This window comes from Salvelinus sp. IW2-2015, linkage group LG26 (genome assembly GCF_002910315.2).
Source record: "Salvelinus sp. IW2-2015 linkage group LG26, ASM291031v2, whole genome shotgun sequence".
NCBI classification, from domain to species: Eukaryota; Metazoa; Chordata; class Actinopteri; order Salmoniformes; family Salmonidae; genus Salvelinus; species Salvelinus sp. IW2-2015.
This window is the reverse complement of record NC_036866.1, coordinates 47,530,756-47,553,309: the sequence shown is the minus strand read 5'-3', so window position 1 is coordinate 47,553,309 and position 22,554 is coordinate 47,530,756. Positions and strand designations below refer to the sequence as shown.

At 42.9% G+C, this 22,554-nt stretch overlaps 1 pseudogene; it reads right to left on the bottom strand.

The window, feature by feature from the left end:
• LOC111952250 (transmembrane and coiled-coil domain protein 3-like) overlaps positions 1-21,775 on the bottom strand; it is a 45,479-nt pseudogene extending 23,704 nt beyond the window's left edge.
• Between the last annotated feature and the right edge of the window lie 779 nt (positions 21,776-22,554).

Here is a 22,554-nt window from a genome sequence, read left to right as displayed (position 1 = left end):
GGAAGGATCCTGTGGTGCTTTATTGGTATTCCTTCCAGGCAGCTGGCCAGTGCTGATCCTCATGGAGACAGACACACCACACTCCCATCGCCGCTAGAGCCATCCTGCTAGTCTCAGTGGAAGACGAGAGAAGGAGAGAGGCGAGAAACAGACACACACACACTCCCCCACCAGAGACAGAGCCATCCCGCTGGCGGGAGGGAGAGAAAGACAGAACAAGAGAGAGGAGACAGAAAGATGGGCTAGCCTCCTCAGCACAGGGTGCAGCGAGCAAGCAGCGGAACGAGAGAGGGGCAATTTCATGGTTTCAACGGAATGATGCCGAGACAGATTTTTTCCCTTTAAAATATATGACAAACAAAAAACATTGATTGCAAAGTTAAACAAACCATACTTAAAAACAACCAACTCTAAGCACAAGGACTACTTTAAAAAATTTCCACAATTTTTTTAACAAAAACATATACTTGATGTGTTGATGTTAAATTATGTAATAGAAGGAAATTAAAATCTCCCACTGTTTTTTTATGTGAACAAAAGTTTCTAAAACTCGTTCACAAAAAACATTTCTAAATGTAGTCATACTGCATCCGTGCTGTATCTGTGACCCTTCATCCCCCGTCCCCTCTCTTTCCCACTCTTCCTCATCTGCATCCCACAGCTGTCCTTTCCAGTGCCGTACTCATTATAAAACACCTTGTATAGTGTAGAGGTCAAACATGAATAACTAACACCACAAAATAAAAAGAGCAAAACTGCACTTGTGTAGTTATTTACCATTGTGCAACACACAATTAGAGGGAGACGACAGTTGAAATGTAGAAGTTTCCTAACATCTAATGACAGACTCATTCTGAATAACTTAAGCCCTTTTCCCAGAGTGGAATTTTATTTAGGCTAGTTAAATACGCCGCTGCTATCTCTAATAGACTCAATTAAAGTCAAACACTTTTTAAAAAGGGGTGAGTGCCACTTCAAAGTTTAAACGCTCTACTCTAAATGTGTATCATCCTCTGTTTCCAAACTCTCTATGTCAAATTCGAATATGAGTGAAATACTAATTCCACGTCTTTAAAAAAAAGTTGGAAAAAGGTGCAGGAATGCTGCATTGAGACAGCAGAAAATGAAGAGTCAGAATATAGGCTAGGCCTAGACTAGTCTTGGCATACTTCCACAATCACGTCGTTGTCACGCCTCCCTTGGAAGTCTGGAGAATTTTGTAGTACAAAAATGTACTGTCCACTCGCACCCAGCGGCAAAATTTTGATTGGGTGTTACATTTCAAGAACCATCTAGCTCATCTCGAAATAACAGAGAAATGCTGGAAACATTCTAAAATGTGTTRACACCCGTGCTTGTTTTGTTGTTATTTTTAGTCCTCAAGCACTGTTGTTCCTACGGCACTAAACAGGTGAGCACCGTTGGAGCTCTGCCCAAGCAAGGCATTTGATTGGTTTGACGTGTGGAGAGGCGTCACCGACTTACACCGGGTTCCGACTAGAGGTCTTCATGGGTCCAAAAAGTTGAATCCGTTCAGAAATGGATCTGTGGCTTCCCCACCTGACCCGCATTGCATAGATAAATAAATATTTAAAACGGAGACCCGTTCCGAATTGACCCGAGGACAGTCAGACCTGTTCCGGGAAAGGACTGTGGAAAACAAACCCGTGTTGTTTCGGATCCAAGAAACCGTTCAGATCTAAAAGAAAGAAACCTCTAACTGGGCTCTGCCAGCGCCATCAATAAACAAGCGATATTGGCCAAATGATCCACAGTTACGTGTCCTTAAAAACTGCCTATAACAAATTACAACAAAAATGATTTGTTGTGTAGAATGTTCAAAATTTTTGTCGATTGTTTTATTGGTTTTTACTTAAAACAATAGTTGTCAGAGATTTGAGCAATAAATGCATCAGGGCATGCATATAGGCCTAAACAACACACTTTTTGTATTGGCCATTTAAAGAACTGGTTTAGATTATGAAATAGGCCAAGCAAATTTTCCCCCAACATCGTACTGGGCTTTACAATCATTTACAAAAAGACTTAGACATCCATTTAAAATTGTAAAAAAATAAAACGACAGTAAAGATCTTTAAAAAGAACTTGCATTGTTTTGTGTTGGTGGTTGTCGTAACTTCAGACACTCTCTAGCGGTTGGAGGACAAAATCACCTGGAGCTCAAAATTTAAATGGACTCGAAAATAACGGTACGTTTTGCGTCAAAATACACCCTTCTAGCTAGCTGACCACCAATTTTCATTACAATTTATGAAAGTTAAGTTAGGTTGAGAGTTTGAAAAAAAGTAATATATACACATTTTGTGGGACACAGCTGTTTCCCCTGACGAGAGGGAGGGTTCAGAGCTCCAATCATCGATGGGGCCGACCAATCAGCTGCTTAGAATTCAGGAAGCTATTTCCTGAAATACACACATACAGACCCACAACACAGAACCTGGGGAACGTAACACGCCCACCCCAAAACACGCCCACAACAACAAAAAACACGCATCCCCAGTTACTAAACCCGTGATAGAGCATCGGCGATCACATTCGCCAAACCCTTCACATAGTGAATCTGTATATTGTATCCTTGTACAATCAGAGCCCACCGCATAAGGCGGCGGTTCTGATTGCACATTTGCTTTAAAAACACTAAAGGATTATGGTCCGTGAAGACCAGTACAGGCAAGGTACTGGCGCCCACATATACCTCAAAAAACTGTAAAGCTAGCAATAAAGCCCACATATCTTGTTCAATGGTGGAGTACCTTGACTGAAACGAGTTGAACTTATGGGAGAAGAAACTGACGGGCCGATCCACTCCCTCTTCATCTTCCTGCAAGAGAACCGCACCCACCCCCACTATACTAGCGTCTACCTCCAACTTAAAAGGTTTGTCAAATTTGGTGGCGGCAAGCACTGGGGCACTACAAAGCAGCGCTTGGTGGACTCAAAAGCATAGTTACATTCCTGGGACCACTTAAATGGTACTTTTGGACTAAGCAGAGATGGGGGATCTACTAGCATTCTTAAAGAACGTACGATAGTACCCTACCATCCCCAGGAATCTGCGCAACTGGCGGCGAGTCGTGGGAGCAGAAAAAGCAACAATTGCTTCCACTTTGCCAGTTACTGGGCGCACTTGACCTCGTCCCAGCTGCTTCCCTAAGTAAGTCACAGTAGCCTTCCCAAACTCGCACTTGGCCAAATTGAGGGTTAAAGAAGCATTCTCCAACCGCTGAAACACACTTTTCAAGGTGGCAAGATTAGACCAGGTAGACGAATGAATCACCACATCGTCAAGGTAAACAGTGCAATTTGGCACAACCGCGAGCACAATGTTAGCTAGAAGCTGAAAGGTAGCAGGTGCATTACACATTCCAAAGGGCATCACAGTGTATTGTACGAAGTTATCAGGAACAACGAAAGCCGAGATGTCAGAAGCTCGAGAGGTCAGAGGCACCTGCCAATAACCTCTTAGCAAATCTAACATACTAACGTAAGCAGCAGAGCCAATTATATCAATGCAGTCATCTAAGCGAGGTAGAGGAAAATAATCAGACTTTGTAACGGCATTTATGCGACGATAGTCCATACATAAGCGGGACGTACCGTCAGGCTTAGGAACGAGAATACACGGGAAACTCCAGGAGCTGTTATTGAGTTTTACCATGTCATTCAGTAATAAATAAGCTACCTCACTTTTCATTACCTCCCTTTTCTTAGCGTTAACCCGGTACGGATGCTGACGTATAGGAGCAGCGTTACCCACATCCACGTCACGGTTGACAACTCCATTGTGTCCTCCTCCCAGAGTGCTAAGAACCTTGGCGTGATCCTGGACAACACCCTGTCGTTCTCAACTAACATCAAGGCGGTGACCCGTTCCTGTAGGTTCATGCTCTACAACATTCGCAGAGTACGACCCTGCCTCACGCAGGAAGCGGCGCAGGTCCTAATCCAGGCACTTGTCATCTCCCGTCTGGATTACTGCAACTCGCTGTTGGCTGGGCTCCCTGCCTGTGCCATTAAACCCCTACAACTCATCCAGAACGCCGCAGCCCGTCTGGTGTTCAACTTTCCCAAGTTCTCTCACGTCACCCCGCTCCTCCGCTCTCTCCACTGGCTTCCAGTTGAAGCTCGCATCCGCTACAAGACCATGGTGCTTGCCTACGGAGCTGTGAGGGGAACGGCACCTCCGTACCTTCAGGCTCTGATCAGGCCCTACACCCAAACAAGGGCACTGCGTTCATCCACCTCTGGCCTGCTCGCCTCCCTACCTCTGAGGAAGTACAGTTCCCGCTCAGCCCAGTCAAAACTGTTCGCTGCTCTGGCACCCCAATGGTGGAACAAACTCCCTCACGACGCCAGGTCAGCGGAGTCAATCACCACCTTCCGGAGACACCTGAAACCCCACCTCTTTAAGGAATACCTAGGATAGGATAAAGTAATCCTTCTAACCCCCCCCCCCCCCCCCCCCCCCCCCCCCCCCCCCCCCTTAAAAGAGTTAGATGCACTATTGTAAAGTGGTTGTTCCACTGGATATCATAAGGTGAATGCACCAATTTGTAAGTCGCTCTGGATAAGAGCGTCTGCTAAATGACTTAAATGTAATGTAAATGTAATGTCATGTTCCAAGATGGACGTGCGACTTGGAACATCCTGAAACACATTGAGAAAACTATTTATCAATAGGATAACATCATTAGTTTGATCGTTATACAAATGTTCCATTTGAGTGGGTAACTTTTTCAGCATCTGCGAATTACATAAGCTTTTACATTGCTGTAACGTATGGCGTAACTCCAACCCGTCCTCCTTATCCTCCTCTAGGTCCCAGCCAGGCTTCAGCACCACCGCAGCCACACTGGAGACGGCGGGCTGGACCGGCTTACCTGAGGAGCTGTCTGAAGAATCACGCACATAATATGCTTTCAACATGTTAACATGACACACACGGGAAGAACACCTACGATCTGGGGTCTTTATCACATAATTGGTCACATAATCGCATAATGTAACTTCATGCGGTTTTTGAGACGAGGAGACAGACTTTTGGGCTAACACACATGCGGCGTGCAGTCTCTCCTGTATCTTACTGACGTAATCCAACACATTTTTAGGGGCGCTACTGGGTTTAGGAGATAGGATATGCTCCTTCAAAACTTGATACGATGATACGGACTGGAGACCTGATGGGAAATACACAGTGTCTTTAACACATTTGAGAACTGTTTTGACAAAGTTGGTTCCCTGATCAGTTTGGATTACTTTAGGGAGGCCAAACATAGAGAAGAACTTCACTAGTGCCTTCACCACAGTCTTAGCCGTTATAGTACGGAGAGGGATAGCCTCTGGGTGTCGAGTAGCACTGCACATTATTGTTAGTAAGAACTGGTTACCTGACCTGGTCTTCGGCAACGGACCTACACAATCGATTATCACTCGTTCAAACGGTTCCCCCACAACAGGAATCAGGCAGAGCGGCGCGCGAGGAACTGTTTGATTCACTTTCCCAGTGAGTTGACATACATGACATGTTTTACAAAATTGGACAACGTCAGACTTCAAACCTGGTCATAAAAAATGTTGAAGGACTCGGTTATAAGTCTTTTTGATCCCCAAATGTCCGGACCACGCCTGGTCATGGGTGAGTGACAGCACCTGCTGTCGGAACGGTTTAGGAACAACCACTTGACACACTTCACTCCAGTCACTAACTGTGTTATGAGCTGGCCATTTACGCATCAAAACTCCTGCTTCCATAAAGTAGGCGGTCTCCATAGTTTTAGCTTCCTCAGTGAAAATTACTGAAGCAAAACACTTGCGAAGACTGGTGTCTCCCTTTTGACATTCAATCACCTTCTCGGGGGTGACAGACAAAAGAATGCCATGTGATTAGGGCAAGATTTCGCTTTCCCCTGCCTTAGTTTTTACAGGGGTAAAAACTGGCGGCCTTGCAGAAGGAATACTCGGTGCATTGTCTTCTACCTCAACATGCTCAAAAATGCAACTAGACAAATCCACCACATCTCCCAGCTTGCGAGATTGTGCCCTTGTTAACACACAAGCAGGAAAAACATGGGGAAATGCTTGAACCAATTTATCATCTGCAGTTTTGATTTCTCGGGTTGTCTACTACTTATAACACAGGAGTGACGTTACCACCAGCGATATCATTCCCTAGTAGCAATGTGACTCCTTTTACTGGCAGTGTAGACACTACACCAACACGGAAACGTCCTGATACCAAGTCTGACACTAAGTGTACCCAGTGTAATGGTACAGGTACGTTTTTTTGTCTCTATACCCTGTAATATGACATGCGAGCCACAATACGTTTCAAGGGACCAGGGTAAAGCATCAGTAACGATTACTGACTGCGCCGCCCCGGTGTCTTGTAAGATTGGCATGGGCTTTTGATCAACTTCTTCTTCAGTTAAGGAAACTCTATCGGCAGTGATAAACGGACCACAGATAGAATCCGGTTTCCCAAATGCTGAATCAATAACTCGGTCCAACGGACGAGCCAAAGACTGGACTAAACCCGCGCTTTTTAATTTAGGGGAGGTGACAGGGACTGTTTCGGTATTTATTATGTATTTTTCAAAACCGGGCCGTCCGCAATCACGTGACCCTTTTGGTGACAGTAAAAACATTCACGGATTTCGTGCAAAGGCTTAGGGTCGTCAGAGTAAAAGCGACCCGAACAAAGCACTGATGATGTAATCGTTCGTCCCTCAAAACGAGGCGCACCAAAGACAGTATTGTGTGTCAAAGCGTACTCATCTGCCAACACTGCTGCCTGGGCCAATGTCGCCACTTTCTGTTCATTTAAACGTCCTACAATTCCATCAGGCAGGTTGCTTTTAAAATCCTCCAACAGCATCAACTCCTGAATATCAGCAATGGTGTTAGCTTTGCTGGCTGAACACCAGCGATTAAACAGAGACTATTTGTCCCTTGCAAACTCAACAAAAGTATGGTGAGAGGATTTCTTGTGGTTCCTGCAGCGCTGCCTATAGGCTCCAGGCACCACCTCATAAGCCCACAACACAGTTGTTTTAACTACAGTTAAAGTCGGAAGTTTACATACACCTGAGCCAAAAACATTTAAACTCAGTTTTTCACAATTCCTGACATTTAATCCTAGTACAAATTCCCAGGCTTAAGGCAGTTAGGATCACCACTTTATTTTAAGAATGTGACATGCCAAAATAATAGAGAGAATTATTTATTTAAGCTTTTTTTTTCTCATCACATTCCCAGTGGGTCAAAAGTTTACAAACACTCAATTAGCATTTGGTAGTATTGCCTTTAAATTGTTGAACTTGGGTCAAACATTTCGGGTAGCCTTCCACAAGCTTCCCACAACAAGTTGGGTGAATTTTGGCCCATTCCTCCTGACCGAGCTGGTGTAAGTGAGTCAAGTTTGTAGGCCTCCGTGCTCGCACATACTTTTTCAGGTCTGCCCACAATGTTCTATAGGATTGAGGTCAGGGCTTTGCGATGGCCACTCCAATACCTTGACTTTGTTGTCCTTAAGCCATTTTCCCACAACTTTGGAAGTATGCTTGGGGTCATTGTCCATTTGGAAGACCCATTTGCGACCAAGCTTTAACTTCCTGACTAATGTCTTGAGATGTTGCTTCAAAATATCCACATAATTTACCTCCCTCATGATGCCATCTATTTTGGGAAGTGCACCAGTCCCTCCTGCAGCAAAGCACCCCCACAACATGATGCCGCCACCCCCGTGCTTCATGGTTGGGATGGTGTTCTTCGGCTTGCAAGCTTCCCCCTTTTTCCTCCAAACATAACGATGGTCATTATGGTCAAACAGTTCTATTTTTGTTTCATCAGACCAGAGGACATTTCTCCAAAAGGAAAGATCTTTGTTCCCATGTGCTGCTGCAAACCGTAGTCTGGCTTTTTTTATGGCGGTTTTGGAGCAGTGGCTCTTCCTTGCTGAGCGGGCCTTTCAGGTTATGTCGATATAGGACTCGTTTTACTGTGGATATAGATACTTTTGTACCTGTTTCCTCCAGCATCTTCACAAGGTCCTTTGCTGTTGTTCTGGGATTGATTTGCACCTTTCGCATCAAAGTACGTTCATCTCTAGGAGACAGAACGAGTCTACTTCCTAAGCAGTATGACGGCTGCGTGGTCCCATGGTGTTTGCACAGATGAACGTGGTACCTTCAGGCGTTTGGAAATTGCTCCTAAGGATGAACCAGACTTGTGGAGGTCCACAAAAAAAATTCTGAAGTCTTGGCTGATTTCTTTTGGCACTGAGTTTGAAGGTAGGCCTTGAAATACACCCACAGGTATGCCTCCAATTGACTCAAATGATGTCATTTAGCCTATCAGAAGCTTCTAAAGCAATGACATCATTTTCTGGAATATTCCAAGCTGTTTAAAGGCACAGTCAACTTAATGTATGTAAACCTCTGACCCTCTGGAATTGTGATACAGTGAATTATAAGTGAAATAATCTGTCTGTAAACAATTGTTAGATTTACATTGCAACAGGAGCGGCGAAATCTCGAGTGGCCAATGCAGCGCAGCGGCCACAAGTTCAAACGCAGAGAAATAAGAATCAACTTTCGACTCCCGAAAAGGAGGGACTAACGCAATATTTTTACTTACATCGAATTGGGCTTGATGATGAGCAGGTTGTGGAGTCGCACTGGAGCCAGCGTCTAGCTCCAGTTGTCGGATCCTAACCTCCTTGTCGGCTTCTATTTCCATTTTCCTAATTTCTCAATCAAACTCCATCTGTCTAACACACTATCTTTTTGTGCCATTTCCAAATGGGCCAGCCTCACCTTTAGCCTACCGGTCCCGTCTGAACGACCCGAAGCCGAAGATACAGGGTCGAATCGGGGCAATATAAAGGGGGTACGAGCAACCCCTTCCTCCGCGCCGTCCTCCGACTTGGCATCGGAAGGTCTACCCGTCTCCTCTCCTGAAGCCTCCCTCTCATCTTTCAATGAGAAAATTCATTTTCTCACTAAACCCTCCCTGACTAGCACCAAAAGCTCAGCCTTTAGGGCTTTCTCAGGGACGAAGAGTCCATAATGGTCAGCTATGGCGCAAAGGTCTACTTTAAGCAACCCCACCAACCGATCAACAGAGGGCGCTTCAATAAACTTGGAGACRGCTGAGGCAGCCATTTTGTACACAGCAGCCTACTGAACACACATAAACTAAACAAGTCACCCAAACTCACAATCAACCACCACACCTCAATCACCAATTTATTTTTTATTTTTTATTTCACCTTTATTTAACCAGGTAGGCTAGTTGAGAACAAGTTCTCATTTGCAACTGCGACCTGGCCAAGATAAAGCATAGCAGTGTGAACAGACAACACAGAGTTACACATGGAGTAAACAATAAACAAGTCAATAACATGGTAGAAAAAARRDRATCTATATACAATGTGTGCAAAAGGCATGAGGTAGGCAATAAATCGAATAATTACAATTTAGCAGATTAACACTGGAGTGATAAATCATCAGATGATCATGTGCAAGAAGAGATACTGGTACTGGTGTGCAAAAGAGCAGAAAAGTAAATAAATAAAAGCAGTATGGGGGGTGAGGTAGGTAAATTGGGTGGGTAGTTTACRGATGGACTATGTACAGCTGCAGCGATCGGTCACAGAGAGCTCAGAGCAGCGTGGTCTGGTTGGTTTAATTATCCCGGATGAGCCCCCATTATGTTACGCACGCCTCTTGGAGGAGGGTTCGCAACACCCCACCTACAATCACATAGCTCTTTCACTCCATGGGGAGTTGAGTGTAGCAGAGTGTTGCGTTACGTCCTCCAAGAGGCGTGCGTAACATTCGTGTATGTGAATTTCATCTGTTAGTAACAATTTTCTTGTCTTATCTACCAAGGTGCATAGTGTACCTCGGCAGACTCTGGCGGACAGGCTGAGCGGCCGGGTGACCAATGGTTGTCACAGTGGATGCAGTACTGTATCTACTGCGCCAGCAATGGGTTACCCTTCACCAGACAGCGGCTGATGAAATACGCCGACAAAATACGCAGGTGTTTGGTGTTCTCTGTGTTTATGTATGTAGAATGCTGGACTGACTGTTCTCAATGCGCGTGATGTAATTGTGGATGTTTATGGTGATGCTAAAATAAACATTTTAATCCTGGATCAACAATTTATATTCTGTTTTATTCTAGGTTTCGGCACTCAGTGGAGACAATCCCACCACTGGGGAAGAGGTGATGGGAAATGTTCAGGACGCAAAAGAACCTGAGCATGAGGAGGCCGGACACCTAGAACAGGGGGAGCCACCCGTCCGACAATGGACACCTTCTTCACTTCTTATAAGAAGCACTTGGAGGAGGGTAGGTTGAGGAAGAAACCCAGAAAAATCTAAAACTGCGATGAGTCTGGGTTTCGTAGAGGCCATAGCAGGCACAAACTGCTGGCTCCCCGGGGTGCAAAACAAGTGTACCAGCAGGCTCCGGGGAACAAGGAGCACATAACAGTACTGGCCTGCTTCAATGCAGCTGGGTAAGACGGCCCCCCATTTATCATCTACCCCAAATGTTTGCCCGGCGGCCACTACACACTGGGAGGCACCCCCCAAGCCTTGTATGGACGGTCATACAGTGGCTACATTGACAGGGACCTGTTCAGGAAGTGGTTTCAGCACTTTATTAAGCTGGCAGTGAAGGAGTACCCTCTTCGATGGGCACAAGAGCCACATGGACGCGGAGGTGCTCGCGGCTACAGTAAGGGAAGGGGTTATACTTCGTTGTCTTCCACCACACTGCACCCATGTCCTACAGTAGCTGGACGTTGCATACCGTGGCCCTTTAAAGGATGAATTATCCAAGGTACTGTAGCTATTTTGACCACTCCTACATGGTAAACAAATCACAATTTGCCAGAGTATTTCCTTTGGTGGAAGGGTTTAAGAAGTGTGGCCTCTTCCCAGCTATTGAAGGGTCCCGTTTAATGCCGTCTCGGTCCCAACTGGGTCTAAGAACTGGTGTACCTGCCCCCAGCAATTTGAATACAGCCACCTCCATGGGTACTTTTTGTTATGTATTTTTTTTCCTCTTTACATATCTACAGTCCATAGCACCAGCAACAAGGCATGTCCACCTCCTCTAAAACTTCTGCAGCTTCCTCCAAAAGTAAAAAATGGTTTTCATGAACCATGCTCTGTCTAACACTACCTTTTCTCTCAACTGCAGCACAGAAAAGGGAAAGAAACGCCCCACCGGCCCCTCTGTCACGCCACCCATGGCACCACCCTCAGGTACTTCATAACCTGTTTGTTTTTCTCTCTCTCAGTTGTATCAATTACTATTGTTGCTATAGTACTTCTACATTTGCAAACCATGTTAATGAATTTGATAGTTTTTTGGGGTTTTTCAAATTTTTTAAAAGACGCCACCTGCAGTGCTTGCTGTGGGGAGCACGAACTGCCTGCAAGCTCCCCACAGGAGTGTGAGTCTGAAATGCCATGGGTGTTCTGTGATTTCTGCCAGCACTGGTTCCACTGCAGGTGTGTGCAGTGGGATCCAGAGTTAGCGGCGGAGCTGGATTTCTATTGTGATTTCTGTGACAATATAGGGACGGAAGTCGAGATGTGATTGTTTGATTTGTTTGTTTTCATATGCAATTATTTATTTGAAAAAATATATTACATCTAAAATATATTTATTCAACCCATCTTGTGTATTTCTACCTTCCAAGTGCATCTCTGCAACAAACTCCACAGTGTTTTCATTGTTTATGTCACTGCACTTCACTGAAATTATAGTTATATTTGATGTAAATTATCTACTTTCTCGAAACATAAGTTTAATTTGTAAAAAAAATAATAATAATTGACATTATTTGGTTACAACACCGAAAAAGATTTTGGTGAAGAACCATTTTTAAGAGTCCACAGGAGGGCACACTGGGCTATGCAATGAAAAGTTGACGGGTAGGTCAATTATTTTCAACCGGAAGGTTAGTCAACTATCTAGTAAACACTTCGGAGATGAGGCTGGTGTCTCTTTTTTGAAGAAAATTAAACGGATATACCGTGCATTCCGAATGTATTCAGACACCTTCCCTTTTCCCACGTTTTGTTACTTTATAGTCTTATTGTAAAATGAATTAAATTACATTTTTTCCTCAATCTACACACAAAACCCAATAATGACAAAGCAAACATACGTATATAAGAACTGTTCGTCGGGAGCTTCATGAAATGGGTTTCCATGTCCAAGCAGCCGCACAGAAGCCTAAGATCACCATGCGCAATACCAAGCATCTGCTGGAGTGGTGTAAAGCTCACCGCCATTGGACTCAGGAGCAGTGGAAACGCATTGCCTGGAGTGATGAATCAGGCTTCACCATCTGCCAGTCCGACGAACAAATCTAGGTTTGGCGGATGCCAGGAGAATGCTACCTGTTAGCACAAAGCCCTGACCTCAACCCCAACAAACACATTTGGGATGAATTGGAATGCAGACTGCGAGCCAGCCCTAATCGCCCAACATCAGTGCCCGACCTCACTAATGTTCGTGGCTGAATGGAAGCAAGTCCCCGCAGCAATGTTCCAACATCTAGCGGAAAGCCTTCCCAGAAGAGTGGAGGCTGTTATAGCAGCAAAGGGGGGACCAACTCCATATTAATGCCCATGATTTTGGAATAAGATATTTGATGAGCATCGTTCGTTAAATGACTGCTTACTAAAAGGTCCAAATCTAAACCCTGACCTGTCGAGTATCCAAATTAACTTCAGGCAGCACAGAGTAGTGCTAACGGCAGACATCACGAAAGCATTTCTGCAAATCTCACAAAAGGAAATGGACAGATACGTATTAAGATTCTTATGGACAAGTGAAACCCCCATGTTAAGTGAAGAAATCAAGATGTACTCTCTTGGAATGACGAGAGTTCCATTTAGAGCACCTGCAAGCCCATTGCTTTTAGCAGCCACAATCTGAACAAGTATGAGGGGGTATATACAGACATGGTAACTTCACTGATGGAATGCTTGCATGTTGACGACCTCATCTGCGGAACAGAGGACAAAGAAACAGCCTCTGATATAACCATGAATGCTAAAGAGAGCATGGACAGCACAAGCATGAACCTATGCAAATGCCAAACAAATTCACACAAGCTGCACACTGAATGGACAAAGGAGAAAGTAATGGTAAAAATGTGAGCGAAAATTCTAACTCCTTTGAAAGTACTAGGATTTACATGGAGAACAGACACTGACAAATTAGTGTTTGAAATGACAGATTTGATTAAATTCCWGAAAGACAAGAAAAAAGCAAAACGAGGAGTACTTCTGCTGAACGAAAATTTGATCCTATCAGATTTGTATTGGGAATCAAGTGTCTATTCCAAGAAATGTGGCAACAGGGCCTGTCATGGGACGAAGAGCTTCCACAAAATGTACATACATGTAGGCGTACATGCATGTAAAGAATGTGCGGCGCTCAGATTAAGGAAAGAAGAGGAGGGAGTATCAACCTACATGAGTCGAGGTGTAGCCCAAAAAAATATAATCATCATTGCAAAGAAAAAGGCGCAACGTTCGCTCACCATTGAAAAATCTTTGTTTTATTCAAGCAAGGTTAATAGATCAATGTTTTGACCTACAATGGCCTTCATCAGAATAACACTCAGATGTATACAGTCATGACACAAAGATGTTCGTTGTCGGCTTGTTCACAGAAAGTACAGCTTCTGAGCAATAGACTAATTATGGAAACAGGGACAACAGCCTATTACATATCTTATTAACAAGTTATGCAAATGTTTACACTGTCAAATGGCCAAAATATGGTGAGTGAATGCTATAAAATGGCTAATTCTAAATGTCATAAAAAACTGAATTCAAGTAAGGATAGTTACAGTACAAAGTAACCTACATAAATCATCTGAGGGTTGGGAGGTATCCAGATGTATTATATTGTCATACCGTCCTTCTCTCATCCCGGGATTTATGGTATTACTGGCTTAGTACACAAGGGGGTGCCAAAAATCATTGGCAAATGATAACAAAATTAGGACAGGTAATAACGAATTTACATGGAGGCTGCTAGCTAAATATGCTAACGAGAGCAAACAAAAATAAACTAATTGCAAAGACAGGCTATCCAGCTCATATAGTTATACACATACAGTATCAATCAAAAGTTTGGACACACCTACTCATTCAAGGGTTTTTCTTTATTTTTACTATTTTATGCATTGTAGAATAATAGTGAAGACATCAACACTATGAAATAACACATATGGAATCATGTAGTAACCAAAAAAGTGTTCAACAAATCATAATATATTTTAGATTTTAGATTCTTCAAAGTAGCCACCCATGGCCATCATATAAGTTTATATAAGTTTATTTTTGGATGCAATGCTCAGACATTCACAGAAGTAATGACAGCATAACACAATCATCCAAACCGGAAAATGTAGGTTACATTAGTCCTAACGCTGAGGAAATATTGACGTAACACAAGCGGTCATATTTAGATAACTCTCGGCTGACAGAAACCACAATATGAATTAGCTTGTAACGTTCGTCTATTTCTTCCTCCTCCTCGGATGAGGAGAGGCGAGAAGGATCGGACCAAAATGCAGCGTAGGTGGAATACATGATGAAATTTATTTAAACAAGACGACGAACACGAAGAACACTTGAATAACTACAAAACAATAAACGATGTGAACAAACCTGAACTAGAGAACATAACGCACTAACAGGAACGAACACATACACGAACTAAAACGAAACAGTCCCGTGTGGTGCGACATACACAGACACAGGAACAATCACCCACAAACAAACAGTGAGAACAGCCTACCTTAATATGGTTCTCAATCAGAGGAAACGTCAAACACCTGTCCCTGATTGAGAACCATATAAGGCTAATAGAAAAGAACCCAACATAGAAACACATAACATAGAATGCCCACCCCAACTCACGCCCTGACCATACTAAACAAATACAAAAACAAAGGAAAACAGGTCAGGAACGTGACATAGCTAAAAGCAATTACTATTTATAATTCATCACATCACGGGTAAGCTCAACATTGATCGAAATAATTGAGTAAAACACTTTCTATAAATCGAAAGTAATCCGACGATGGGTAGCTTGTGCACGCCGCCATATTTGCAATTCGCGTCAATCAAAGATAAAAGGAGACAAGATGAGTTTGGTCTGTTTGCAATATGCATCAAATCAAAAAAAAAGATTGGTCACATACACATGGTTAGCAGATGTTAATGCGAGTGTAGCAAAATGCTTGTGCTTCTAGTTCCGACCATGCAGTAAAATCTAACAAGTAATCTAACAATTTCACAACAACTACCTTTTACACACAAGTATAAAGGAATGAATAAGAATATGGACATATAAATATATGGATAAGCGATGGCCGAACRGCATAGGCAAGATGCAGTAGATGGTATAGAGTACAGTATATACATATAAGATGAGTAATGTAGGGTATGTAAACAGTATATAAATTGGCATTGTTTAAAGTGGCTAGTGATACATTTATTACATCCAATTTTTAATTATTAAAGTGGCTCGGGATTTGAGTCAGTATATTGGCAGCAGCAACTCAATGTTAGTGATGGCTGTTTAACAGTCTGATGGCCTTGAGATAGAAGCTGTTTTTCAGTCTCTCCGTCCCAGCTTTGATGCACCTGTACTGACCTCGCCTTCTGGCTACGTCGCAGACACTGACATCTTGCTTCCAGACAAGCTAAACACCTTCTTTGCCCGCTTTGAAGACAACACAGTGCTACCTGGCCTGTGGGCTCTCCTTTTCTGTGGCCGAAGTGAGTAAGACATTTAAACGTGTTAACCCTCGCAAGGCTGCCGGCCCAGGCGGCATCCCTAGCCACGTCCTCAAAGCATGCGCAGACCAGCAGGCTGGAGTGTTTACGGACATATTCAATCTCTCCCTATCCCAGTCTGCTGTCCCGACTTGCTTCAAGATGGCCACCATTGTTCCTGTTCCCAAGAACGCTAAGGTAACTGATCTAAACGACTATCAGCACTCACTTCCGTCATCATGAAGTGCTTTGAGAGACTAGTCAAGGATCATATCACCTCCACCCTACCTGTCACCCTAGACCCACTCCAATTTTCTTACTGCCCCAATAGGTCCATAGACGATGCAATCGCCATCACACTGCACACCACCCTATCCCATCTGGACAAGAGGAAAACCTATGTAAAAATGCTGTTCATTGACTATAGCTCAGCATTCAACACCATAGTACCCTCCAAGCTCATCATTAAGCTCAAGGCCCTGGGTCTGAACCCTGCCCTGTGCAATTAGGTCCTGGACTTCCTGATGGGCCACCCCCAAAAGGGTGGGTGCTCAGCCCCCTCCTGTACTCCCTGTTCACCCATGACTGCGTGGCCATGCACGCCTCCAACTCAATCATCAAGTTTGCAGACGACAACAGTAGTAGGCTTGATTACCAACAATGACGAGACAGTCTACAGGGAGGAGGTGAGGGCTCTGGGAGTGTGGTGTCAAGAAAATCACTCAACGTCAACAAAACAAAGGAGATGATTGTGGACTTCAGGAAACAGCATCGGAGCACCCAAAATCCACATCAACGGTACACCAGTGGAAAGTATTAAGTTCCTCTGCGTACACATCATGGACAAACTGAAATGGTCCACCCACACAGACAGTGTGGTGAAGAAGGTGCAACAGCGCCTCTTCAACCTCAGGAGGCTGAAGAAATTTGGCTTGTCACCTAAAAGCCTCACAAACTTCTATAGATGCACAATTGAGAGCATCCTGGAGTGTATTACCGCCTGGTACGGCAACTGCACTGCCCACAACCGCAGGGCCCCCCAGTGGGTGGTGCGGTCTGCACAATGCATCACCGGGGGCAAACTACCTGCCCTCCAGGAAACCTACAGCACCCGATGTCAAAGGAAGGCCAAAAAGATCATTAAGGACAACAACCACCTGAGCCACTGCCTATTCACCCYGCTATCATCCAGAAGAAGAGGTCAGTACAGGTGCATCAAAGCTAGGAAGGAGAGACTGAAAAATAGCTTCTAAATAGCGATCACTAGTACTGAGGCTGCAGCCTACATACAGACTTGAAATCATTGGCCACTTTAATAAATGGAACACTAGTCACTTTAAAAATGTTTACATATCTTGCATTACTCATCTCATATGTATATACTGAATCTATACTATTTACTGTYTCACAGTCTATGACGTTCTGACTTTGCTCGTCCATATATTTATATATTCTTAATTCCATTCCTTTACTTAGATTTGTGTATATTAGGTATTTATTGTGAAATTGTTAGATATTACTTGTTAGATATTGCTGCATTGTCGGAACTAGAAGCACAAGCATTTCGCTACACCCGCAATAACATCTGCTAACCAAATCAAATTAGATTTGATTAGCAGGCAGTGCGTGTTAACTGTCCAATCACATTTTGGAACAGTGAGTGCATTCTGACATCACGTGCAGACAAAAACTCACGCTGGGGCGACCATTAGAGATTTTTGGAACTCATGTGTGAAAAAGTTAACCTTGCATTTTCTCTGAGAAAAGTAGGCTGGCTATACCGAGAAAAGTACAAAACACAGACCTAAAATGCGTCTTACTGTAATTTTTGCTCAGCATCAAACAAATGGTGTGCTTCAGGTTCACTTCTCCAGTAAAATGCAAGATTAACTTTAAGCAAAACATTAGGAAATGTAGCTGGTTACATTCTTTCTATGATAAACATTAGAAATATGATGGCGATGCATCGTTTTTGCAAAAAAACTGAATGTTTCACTAATGTATTTTCTGTGAAGGGAAACTATAGTTGCATGTCCCTCACTACTCTATTGAAGCAACAACAAAAAACGTTCAATATAAAACGCAACCCCCGTCACTACACAGCTGGACTCACCTGCTCCCGCTTTCTCCCATTGTGCCATTTACAAACAAACACGTTGCTGGCTCAACTGTTCTGGGGAACTACGGTAAGCGTCATAATGTAAAATAATGTGACAGGCGAAATGAAGATCTCTCCTCCACTTTCAGCCAGGAGAGTTTGACATGCATATTATTAATATTAGCTCTTTGTGTACATCCAAGGGCCAGACCTGCTGCCCTGTTCTGAGCCAGCCGTGCAGCCCTGTTCTGAGCCAATTGCAGTCCTTTCTTGTGGCACCTGACCACACGACTGAACAGTAGTCAAGGTGCGACAAAACTAGAGCCTGTAGGACCTGCCTTGTTGATAGTGTTGTTAAGAAGGCAGAGCATCGCTTTATTATAGACAGACTTCTCCCCATCTTAGCTACTACTAGATCAATATGTTTTAACCCTGACAGTTTACAATCTAGGGTTACTCAAAGCAGTTTAGTCATCTCAACTTCCACAATTTCCACATTATTTATTACAAGATTTAGTTGAGGTTTAGGGTTTACTGAGTGTTTTGTTCCAAATACAATGCTTTTAGTTTTAGAAATATTTAGGGCTAACTTATTCCTTCCCACCCACTCTGAAGCTAACTGCAGCTCTTTGTTGAGTGTTGCAGTCAATTCAGTCGCTGTAGTAGCTGACGTGTATAGTGTTGAGTCATCCGCATACATAGACACGGGCTTTACTCAAAGTTAGTGGCATGTCGTTTGTAAAAATTGAAAGAGCTGTAAAGAGCTGTAAAAATCTGTAAAGAGACTGAAAGTAGTGATATGCTGCTGGCAAGTAAAATAAGCAGCACTGCAGTTAGCCTACAACTAGAGCAGTGTTGCATAACAGAGGGCCCCCTGATCCCCTTATGCATCTAGTTTATTTCAGGGAAAAGTGCACAGTCATTATCTGCAGAAAGAAGGAAAGGAGGAAAAAAATGGAAAGAAGGAAAGCATGAATGCAAGGTAAGGAAGAAGCAGTACCTGTCTGAGAACCAATCAGACCGACAAACCTTGACTAGGTAGGTATAGCCTAGGCCCAGTGCATTAACGTGCTGCGTAACACTGACTATTGGAGATTAAGTGGAGTCAATTCATTAGCTGCAGAAAGAAGGAAAGCATGAATGGAGGGTAAAGAAGCAACTAAGAACGTAAGATGAAGACGTATGAGCCAGTCAGACAGTTTACAAATGTGAACCTCTTAAATTAGTGGTATTATCAAGTGGTATAACTGCTAGTAGAGCTATAACTTTTTTTAAATGTTGAGCTGTATGGCACAATGCCCTGTAAGGAAGAAGTATGAAAAGGTTCGACAGCTTGTGAATGTGAAACTTTTAAAATCAGTGGGGGATTATCAAGTGACATAACCGCAGTGTGAGTTACAGCCATAACCTTTCACAATGTTCAGTCGTATTGCACCCTGATTAAAAGTTGTCAGATTGGCAAGTACATAACTACATATTAAAACTTCTGCATATCTGATTGCATCCCAGTGCAATGCATTAAGGATATTGGTGTTACAATGTAGTCATAATCCTTGACTGATTCCACATTTTGTTGTAGTACAGCCTGAATTAAAAATGGATTCAATATAMATTTTTCTTACCCATCTTCACACAATACCAAAGTGAAAAACAGAAATACCTTATTTACATAAGTATTCAGACCCTTTGCTATGACACTGGAAATTGAGCTCAGGTGCATCCTGTTTCCATTGATCATCAAGGCAAAGGGTGGCTATTTGAAGAATCTCAAATATAAAATATATTTTGATTTGTTTAACACTTGTTTGGTTACTACATGATTCAWTATGTGTTATTTCATAGTTTTGATGTCTTCATTATTATTCTACAATATAGAAAATAGTAAAAATAAAGAAAAACCCGTCAATGAGTCAGTGTTCTAAAACTTTTGACCGGTAGTGTATATTGCGAAGGAGAGGTGAGGCATTGAGTGTAGTAAATCAAGGAACGTGTACTTGACACTTTAACAACCGGCTCAAGATGACATCCTCCTCATGTTCAAACATGATAAACAGCTTGGAATTAACCAGTCAGCCAAACAGTCAGTCAACAGACAAACTGGCTAATCCTCAAAGGTTTGTGGTTATTTATCCTGATATCTCCAGGATAAATAGAAACAACGTGCTCTCTCTTTGACAGTTGAGTGATTTTTGGGGGTTTTCACTGGGTGTTCACACACAACCATGGGACACACCGTGCTCCAGGCAACGGGCATTCCAATGTGTGTGTGTCACTGTACTGGTACACTCGGTGTGTGTGTGTGTGTGTGTGTGTGTGTGTGTGTGTGTGTGATTAGGCCTACGAGAAGACCAATCGGTTTTAAATTTGTATGGTGGACTAGTATTAGGGACATTTTTCAACAGTGACACAACAACTTCCTTAAAGGGCCACTCTGTGATATTTCCATCCTTGTAAACTGTCTAACCCCATCATAAGCCAAAACATAAGGTTGTTTTATACTCTAATTGGAAATAAGGGGTAAACTATAAATAAATGAACAAGAACTCCAGTCATTTACATGATGTGCACAAGTCCATGTTATTCAATAGTACACTGGGGTTTCGATAATGCTTGTACAGCTGTAACATTGTAATAACATGGAATAGCTAACTGTATCCCGCTGTGAGCCATATTTAACATTTTTATCTGAGTGATAGCAGGTCTATCCAGCTGTCAATCGGAAACAGCCACAACAGTAAGAGAACAGAACATTGCTTTGGACACTAGGACGTCATATTGGACCAAAACCAAATGCTTGTACAGCTGTAACATTGTAATAACATGGAATAGCTAACTGTATCCCGCTGTGAGCCATATTTAACATTTTTATCTGAGTGATAGCAGGTCTATCCAGCTGTCAATCGGAAACAGCCACAACAGTAAGAGAACAGAACAGAACATTGCTTTGGACACTAGGACGTCATATTGGACCAAAACCAAGTGAGAGGTTGTCGTGGTGAGCTGCTAACCCTTTCTATTCTATTGTGTTCTTTCAACTTTTAAAAAAGGCAAAACATTTTTTTAAATAAAATACCATTTAAACACAATTTTGTTATTTGAAATGCTCAAATAATAATCCAAACGTATGTTAGGCAATACTGAATGGCATGATTGTGTTATTAAAATCTGTTGAAAATATTAACAAGGTTATAAAGAATAGACCCCTCCAATCACCCCTCAACGTGTATATGAAACACAAACAAGAGTGTACACAGTGTAGCATACATAACAGAGTAGAGCCTCAATAAACAGATATCTGACCATTTCATGAGCGCAATCGCGTAACGTTACTTAAAACGCAACTAAACCATATTCAGGGCAATAGTCGCATAGCCCATAACCCAGTGAATGATCAGATATGAGCGAGAAGTAGGACAACAGATGTTCACATATGGAKGCATTCGATCCGTTATGATGACGATTCAGTACAATGCCTCCAATACAGTACAATGCCTCCAATGTTTGAGCAGCCTAGCCTATAAGCTATGCAGTGTAGAAGAATGGGAAAACAAAAAAGTAGTCAGTTACCATATCGTTCCGGCTGTTGAGGTATTTTTCGACTTGTGATAAACTTCTCACTGCTACGCTGGGCATAATCACCGTGTTCGTCTCGCTGTCCGTTTTAGGAACAATGTTCGGTCCAGTCTTCCGTTCTCAATGTTTCATCATCTGTACTCTCCCACCATGTCGACCAACCCTTCCTTCACACACAGATCTGATCACTCTCGTTTCTCCTTTCCAAGACCTAAGATACAAGAAAACAATGTGCACCCCGACACCGCCCACTTTAAGGTCTGCGGAACGAGACGATGAGGAGTTAACTCTATCGTTCCACCCTCCACCTAGTCCTAGCCTCTGCAGAGTGGTTGTAACTAGTTACCACCCTTTTTCCCCCCCAATTTCTGCCTAAAATGACATACCCAAATCTAACTGCCTGTAGCTCAGTACCTGAAGCAAGGATATGCATTTGAAAGGAAACACTTCGAAGTTTGTGGAAACTTGAAATGAATGTAGGAGAATATAACACATTAGATCTGGTAAAAGATAATAAAAACATGCGTTTTCAAAAACTCAGCATCTCTGAAATGCAAGAGAAAAGGCCATACAGTTAGATAGTTTAGGTGTCATTTATCTTTTGGCCACCAGATGGCAGCAGTGTGTGTGCAAAGTTTCAGACTGATCCAGTGAAGCATAACTACATAACTATAGAAAACATACGAAAATGCTATAGTAATAAAAAATGTAAGTTCACACACTCCCGGGAATGTCATACACGATGGATAATTAACTTCCCTACAGAAAAGACACTAACCTTTACACATCTAGATGGCCGTGAGGGGTGGGTGAGGGGCCAGAGACAGCAGGGGTTCAAACTGTAGAACCCATTTACTACATTTGAATCTAAAAATTGATTTTATCAAACTACGCTACCTTTTATCTCTGGGACCCTCAGGATGACAAATCAGAGCAAGATTACTGAATGTAAGTACTTTATTTACCTTCAGAGGTGAATGTATCAAACCAGTTGTGTTTTGTTGTTGTGCACTCTCCTCAAACAATAGCATGTTA